We start from the raw sequence: 7,473 nt of genomic DNA, 5'->3' as shown, positions 1-7,473 counted from the left end.
TTTTTTTAATCTCCAAACATTACCTTGAATGTAAGCACTTACAAAATAATATTCACATGCTTGTACTGAATGCTGGGAAAGGTGAAGGCACTCTTGTTTTACTAAACACGTTACTCTGACATTGTTACGCCTCATTTTGTTTAACTAAGGACAATATTACCTAATCATAAAGCCAGACCTGTTTGCCCATCCATGTTGCAGTCTGATTTTAACAGCAATTCAATTTGCCTTACCCAGACACTCCTTCCTTTGGAAAAGTTGTATTTGCAGCAGTGTTCTCAGTCAGGTTAAGACAAGAGAGAATCATAATCAAGGAATAATAGATTTAAACAGGCAAGTCTTACTCTCCAGAGTCTACAAGAGAAAGGGTTACATGCAATATAAGAAATGCAGGATTATAAAGGACCTTCAATCTAGTTCCCTGCAATTGGAGATCCACACCTTACCGTCACACACAAAAATTTATCAAACTCCATTATAAAACTGTATGTTCTTTGCCCCTACACACTACTCCAGCAGGAAGACTGTTCTTAATCTTCATTGCTCTAACATTGTGGTAATGATGGCATGAAAGTGCAAACATGTGAGAGCAAGGACTGATGTAAATTGGGAAGGAGTCGGATAAGTTATCATTTGCAAGACTGTGAAATCTCACAGAATTTAGAGCGAATTCTGTCTAACCTAAATTTCTCTAATAGGATCTCCTAACAGCAGGTTTGTTTGACTTTTTGTTTGTTTGGTTGGTTTTTGAACTGAAAACTATTTCAAAACACCTGGCAAAGCCTCGTAGTGTACAAAGTCTCACTGGAAGCAGACTCTGCCTGGAGTCCCAGTGCCCTTTTAAAACAAGACTTTCATTTGTGGAAATCCTTAGCTTTACAGATAGAAAAGAAATGCTTCAGCCCAAGGAAGTAGCTGTCAACTGAAGATAGAAGTGGTTATACTCATCACAGATGGAAAAAACAGCTGAACAGAGGGATAGACAGCAGTACATAAGGATTCAGTTGTTCTTTGGCTGCCAGTGTATAGCTGTTGTGCAACTGTGCCTGATGCACTGCAATTTCAAGAAAGAAGGACTGAAAACACAGTAAACTGCACAATAGCCCTGGCACCTGACCTCTTGAGGTCAAATTTCTTTACCAGCCAGACTCGCTAGCACTTAGAGTGTCCACTGATAAGCTGCACGATGGAATAATTAAAATTGACTCAAAGCCGGGCTGTGTACAAGTATATTTGAGGACAGGATTAGAATTCCAAATTATCTTGACAGACTGGAAGAATGGCCTGGGAAAAAGTAAGGCTTTACTTTTCTCCAGAAAAAAAAAAAAAGTAAATATGAAGTGGAGAATATCTAGCAATTTTGCAAAAAAGAGACTGCATATTCCAGTTTTTCATAAGCTGAAGAGGGGTTAATATCAAAAATGTGTCCACTTTTGGCACAGCACTTCAAAAGACAGTTTGAGAGAGGCGACTAAAAATGGTCAGGTATCCTGAAACATCATCTATGAGGAAAGACTGGAAGAAATAGGTTTTGCGTAGTTTAAACAAAACTTGCAGTTCTGGGACAGTGGGACGACACAATAGCAACTTTCAAATCTCTAAGAGGTTCTGTACTCATGATGGATAAGTTTAAATTCAAGTTTGAAAGACTCAAGACAGACATGAAGAAAAACCTGCCATGGTAAGAACAAGAAAGCTCTGAATAGATTGTCTGAAAAGATGACTTAGGACTGATGTAGAAACAGTTGCTCTGCTGTAGGGCAGAGGGATAGAACAGATAATCCTGTTTTTCTCTGAAACGTTCTAGTATCTTGGACCTGAGCTCTTTGTACTCCCAACAGTCCAGGAAGTTGTGTCATCTGGCACTTGGAACAAGGATGGGACAGATTCCACCACTAGCTCTAAAACAGATACCCCTGTGTCTTGGGCCACTTCTCCATATCTCATTTCCTGTTTCAGTTGGGAGTTCAAACTTCAAAATTTGATCCTTTGAAGAAGGTTGAAACCTTCTTGAACAAGTTTCAAGAAGCATGGTTTAATAATTTAAAGCTCTCTGATAATATGAATATTTTATTCTACAAACTAATTTCACCATTTCAAAATGTTTTGCTCTTTTTCACTGAGAATATACCAAGTGTTCTCAAATACTTCAGCTATTCAAGCATTTATGGCATTACTGATATCAGGTAAATTAAATGAGCATAAAGACAATGTACATCCTGGGGACTTCAGCTTTGGATAAAAGGTCAGAAAAATTAATTTTTTTACTCTAAGTAAAATAAGATTTTTTAATAATAAGATTTTTTTTACTGTAAGATTTTTTTACTGAGTTCAAACAGTCAATCTGGGGGTTACTACATGGGAAAAACAATGCAAACATGAAGAGGAGGATGCTGGCTTGTTCTCTTTAGCATTCTGAGATGGAACAGAATGCAGAGAATTTGTAAGCTTTTTAAGGATAGGGATAGGAATTTTATTTCCTGTAACTGTAAACTAGAGAACAACTTTGAATTAAAATAATAAACTAATAAGTATGCAGATATCTTACCAAAAGTGTAGGAGAAGATTCCACTGGTATGCATTTTAACAGTCCAAATTTTGAGTTTTGCCTCAAAAGATTCAGATGCCCTTGGCTGAGTAGGAGCTTTTACCTACAGAAGGAAGAATCCTTCAGATACAGTACAGTGGAAAACAACCAACAATGCCTCATAAAGTAGATTACTGAGGTAAAAATATCCCTCTTGTTCTGCAAAAATGCCATCAAAGAATAATAGGATACTGGGAAGAGTTTGGAAGGGAGAAGTGTATAGTCCAGCAGGGACTCCCCAAAAGGGAAATTTATACTGAAACTCAGTACCCCAGCAAAGAAGCAGGTCAAATGGCAGCACCATTCTTGGGGAAGATACAGGAAAACCTTAACAGTGTCTTGTTCCTATGGGAAAAGAATTGCAGAATGGAATTCAACTTAGCTAACTTAAGATGAAGGTAAGATACAAGGTAAATGCTGATGTCTAACTAGTCTGTGACTAATTAGTCACCCCTCAGATACCCTTTCCAATCAATGGAGAGACAGGTACTTTGGAAACAGTTCATCTGACTAAATATATTTGTCTACTCCAGGGTGAGTCACATCCTAGGAACTGTCATTTCTGTCATTGATTACAAAAGGAATTTAGTGTAATGAACTTAGCAGTAGACATCTACACTGTAGATCTCTGTATTTGATCAGATAAATCCACCTACAGTGTACGCAGTCCCACTGAGAAAGAGCTTACTTCACTTTCATCTGTTCTCAAGAATGTGCTGAGCAAGTGCTCTTTCCATGTGGACATGCTAACCATTAATAGGAAGATCGGAAAAACAAAGAACATTTGGGCCTTTTTAGTTACTGTTGCTTGCTGCTGAAAGACTACAAGAAATAACTGATCTGTCATCAAGTTCCACATATGCTTGTGGTCAGGGGACTGTGGCCACACACCCTCTCTTTGGACACAGCAGTCAAGCAGTCTCTGTGCCACAATGCAAGCTTTTATATATGACCACAGACTCCTCTGTAGGCTGTCTTTCTATTTTTATCGGCCTTTCTTCTTTGTTATTGCTAAGCAGCCTAACACTTCAGCCACCCCATTAAGATATGAGGGGATGAATACTGACAACCTGGTGGCAGAATTTAGCTGAGAGAACAAAAAGTGAAGTACCTTCCCTTCCCTGGCATAGGAAGAGACTCTGGGGCAGAGTTTTCTACAGTAGCGCAGAGGGATTTTGCATTCTAGGCAGGAGTCACCTGAATGCCTAGGAAGACTTCCAGCAACCTATGGGTTCTCCTAAAGCTTCAGCATTTTGATATTTTATTTAAACAGGACTGTGCATGTCTGTGATGCTTTTTGTGATGAACTTTGTGGGACTGTGGTGCAGACTATTAGTTATGATGATTGCCACATCTAAGGAGTTTTTTTACACAAACTTCTTACCCAGGAAGTACAATTGATATAGCATGCACGTATGCAATTCTCCATGCTAGTGGCAGTCATACATACACTGACAAAACTTCCCCACCTTCCATATTACTTATACATCCATATTGTCAGAAGAGTTTCTATTTTGATGTTTTAAGTTTATCACTGATCACTTAATTCTTTTTATTATTTAATTATTATTGTCATATCATTAACTGATTAGGATTTCTTTCCTCTGCACAAATAAAATAAAAATGCTAAAAGGGCAGGCAAACTAATGACTACTGCATTTCGCTCAATGTGTACACCAGTGAGATCATCAAGGCCCTACCCTAGTCAAGGGGAGCTGTCACATACTTCAATGGAGTTAGAATTTCATCCTCAGCAATATGGTACTGGCAGCTGAGCAGATTTTAAAATGTACATGTGTCAAGAAAATAAACTGAATAATACCTGGTCTGTTTGCACTACAATCTCAAAATTCTCAATTCACAATAATGTAATTTTTTACACTTTTATGAAACCATTATTATGTGTTGCTTAATAAAAAGATTGTACTTTCTCAAGAAAATATCTGCTACTTAAGGCATGGCACCTAAGTCTAAACTCATGCACGCTTGTAAATCTTAAGTTAGCTCACTGAGATCTCTCGGTCATTATCATCCATCATGTTTTCTTAAAGAGAAGTATAGTGCATGCTGCTGTTATTTAGAATATATATGATGTTATTAAAACTGCTAGTGCATTACCTATAAAGAACTCCTTTTTTTGATCTTAAGTAGCAAGGTTGGAATTTAAACAGTTGATTTGCAAAAATAACTGAAAACTGCCAGATATAAATGTAGTCAGCATTTTTAAATTACTCCTATCACTTCAGATTTTATGAGGCTGTGTAACTGTTTGCAAGCCTTATAATCTGCCTTTTTCCATGGAATCTCACATCTACTAGCAGAAGGATGCTAATTGACATCAGTCATGGTCCAGCTTCGTGTTTCTTTAACAGAGTTTCTCACATTTACCTACCTCCTTTCTATGTAGCTGGAAGACCCAGGTCTCCTTCAGCCTCTCAGTCTCTCTCCCCAATGTTGCTCTCTCAGATATTTCCTCTAGGTGCCTTCATGAGGCCTCAGCATCTTATCCTAGCACTGGTGTCTTTCATACTGTTGAGATATTATCATGAATTGTGACTCCATAATTAACCTCAACTGAATGTTTAATAGGTAAAACCCAAGAGCTTCAATGACCCTTCTAACTATTCATCATTAGTGGCTAAGTGTTGCATTTGCCTCCTCCCCTCATGCTTCTGAGATACATTTCTCCAGCAGACATCCTAGAAGCAATAGTAGGAGAGCTTTATGAATTCCAGTGCCTGAAGGACTGCATCATTGTATAGCTTTTTTAAAAACTTCTTTAAATAATTTATCTTGGGGAGTCCAACACAGCTTTTGTGAGCCACAGTCTTTTGTGTGCAGAGAGAAGTGCAAGGAAATCCAGAAAGAGAGGTACAAATTTCCCATTCTCCAGAACTGAAATGGACAGGTTTGTTCTCGGCTATGAGAGGCAGATGGTTCTGTACTACCTATATTTTGTCAGCCAGCAGTTTCACTTGTTGTTCCCAGATAACAAGTCTGTCTTTCCATATTTTGGCAGGGTTTATCATAAAAAGTTCCAGTGTTAATTCTTTATCCACTGAATCCACAGCTGTGTCCCATGGACTTCAAAACTTTCCAAATGCTGGGACTCCCACTAGGGTTTTCATCAAGAGAGCTTGCTAATAACCTTTTGCTATACAAGATCATTAAATAACCAGTTTTAGCCACAGAGTAGGCAACTGCTTTGGACAGCAGGTATAACAAAGTCATAGCCTTGAACAAGAGAAAGAAGAGAAACTCATTCAGCCATGGCTAGTCCCAGAGCAATTTTCCCAAGACAACATGTTTCCCAGGGAGCTCTGGGCCCCAAGGCTGTCTATAAGCAAGTGAACCATGACCATGATTTCTGCCTCTCTCTCTCCTTCTTTTTCCCCAGCTTACTATATTACACTGCTTCAGAGTGGTCAGGCACATGTGCTCAGCTGTGGCAAGAGGCAGGACAGTCAGTCAACACAGCCAATAAACCATTGCTGCCAGGAACTAGAGCTATTGTTTGGGTACCATGGTATCTCAAAGGATCATTGCCATTGCAAGACTAAGTTTACTTATACACAGCAATTCATTTTATCCTCATCTCTGAGGTGGACAAATTCAGTTTATCTATGTTTCAAGATGTCTTGAGCCAGACTTTCTTTCCAATGGAAGCACACACACACAGACATGTTCATGTCTTTTCCATAGCAGGCAGCATGTGAAGTCTGGAAGGAGGAAGATCATCTTCTTTCAAGGGAACAGGAGATCTCTCTATTTAAGGCTGCACAGGTACTGCATCGGCACAGATACAGCTAACTTCTATTGATACTCTTTAATTTCAACAGTTATACCCTTTTTTTACTTACAGCACTTCAATATCATGCTCAGTGCATCTGTTGCTGATCACTGAAGTACAGTTCAAGAATGTGTAACAGCAAAGAAAATCTCTTCCTTCTCCACAAATTGTTTTCATTTCCTGGGGGTAAAAGCAAAAATGAGAATAAAGCACATGTATCTTCTATGTACCTTCTAATTGTTCTGCCTACAATTTATAAAATATTATACTGTGGTTGCAATTAACTGAGCATTATATAACAAACATGGGAGCCAGTTTCTGTCCTTAGGCAGCAAAAAAACATAAAGTGTAAGTACATATGTGATCTGAAACTATATTTCAATTTTGGCAGAAGACAGTATGGAAACTTTTTTTGCCACTGCATCTCATTTGGTCTTCAGATCAGTCAGAAGGATGGAGGATAAAGTAGGCATGGAAAGCATGGAAACTGAATTTTTACTGATCCAATTCATCCTTTGATCTTACTACATTTCTGTACAAGTTTTCTAAAAAAATACATGCTATTCTGAGCATGACTAGAAGAGTGCTGCTTATGACATTTTACTTGGAAAGAAGGTTTAACAACATAAGATTCAGAACAATAAAGATGCCAGTAATGACACTGTCGTGCATAAGCAGGAGGTATTTGCTTATTAACTGAGTTAATTTACAACTACTTGCTATTTCCTTGCCCATTCCACTGAGCTAATGTATATGGAAACTTGGTTCCAGGCCCTGCTCTTTTTCCTCTGCTTCTTTCTCCCTTCTAGAAATAATGAGAAGGATGAGAGAGGTAAAGGAAAAATGATTCAAGATTGAAATGTCAGTGTTGATGGAAAGAGAAGAGAGAAGTGCCATGGAGAATTTGAACATGAAGCCCTAAAAGAGACTTTCAAATACAGCTGTTTTCATTTGCAAAGTCCCAGAATTGCTGCAGAGAACTGTAGCCATCATTTCCAGAGCTGGACCACTCTCATAAAACTAATGGTGTCTTGCTAATCAAAACCAGCCTTCAACAATAAACTGAATGACAATAGCAAGAGGGGTAAAATTCAAG

The 7,473-nt window shown here is 38.4% G+C and overlaps 1 long non-coding RNA gene across 2 annotated transcripts in view; it reads right to left on the bottom strand.

Moving 5' to 3' along the window:
- Positions 1-2,627: 2,627 nt before the first annotated feature.
- LOC106486785 (uncharacterized) overlaps positions 2,628-7,473 on the bottom strand; it is a 28,261-nt gene continuing 23,415 nt past the window's right edge. For both annotated transcript variants that reach the window (XR_001292951.2, XR_010883732.1), the window contains 2 exons: positions 6,448-6,557; positions 2,628-2,651 (listed from right to left, as the gene is read on the bottom strand). This is a non-coding gene — a long non-coding RNA (uncharacterized lncRNA). The remainder of the gene's footprint in view (positions 2,652-6,447; positions 6,558-7,473) is intronic.

This window comes from Apteryx mantelli, chromosome 3, assembly GCF_036417845.1.
Source record: "Apteryx mantelli isolate bAptMan1 chromosome 3, bAptMan1.hap1, whole genome shotgun sequence".
Classification (NCBI taxonomy): Eukaryota; Metazoa; Chordata; class Aves; order Apterygiformes; family Apterygidae; genus Apteryx; species Apteryx mantelli.
Note: the sequence above shows the minus strand (reverse complement) of the source record. Positions and strands in the feature narration are given on the sequence as shown.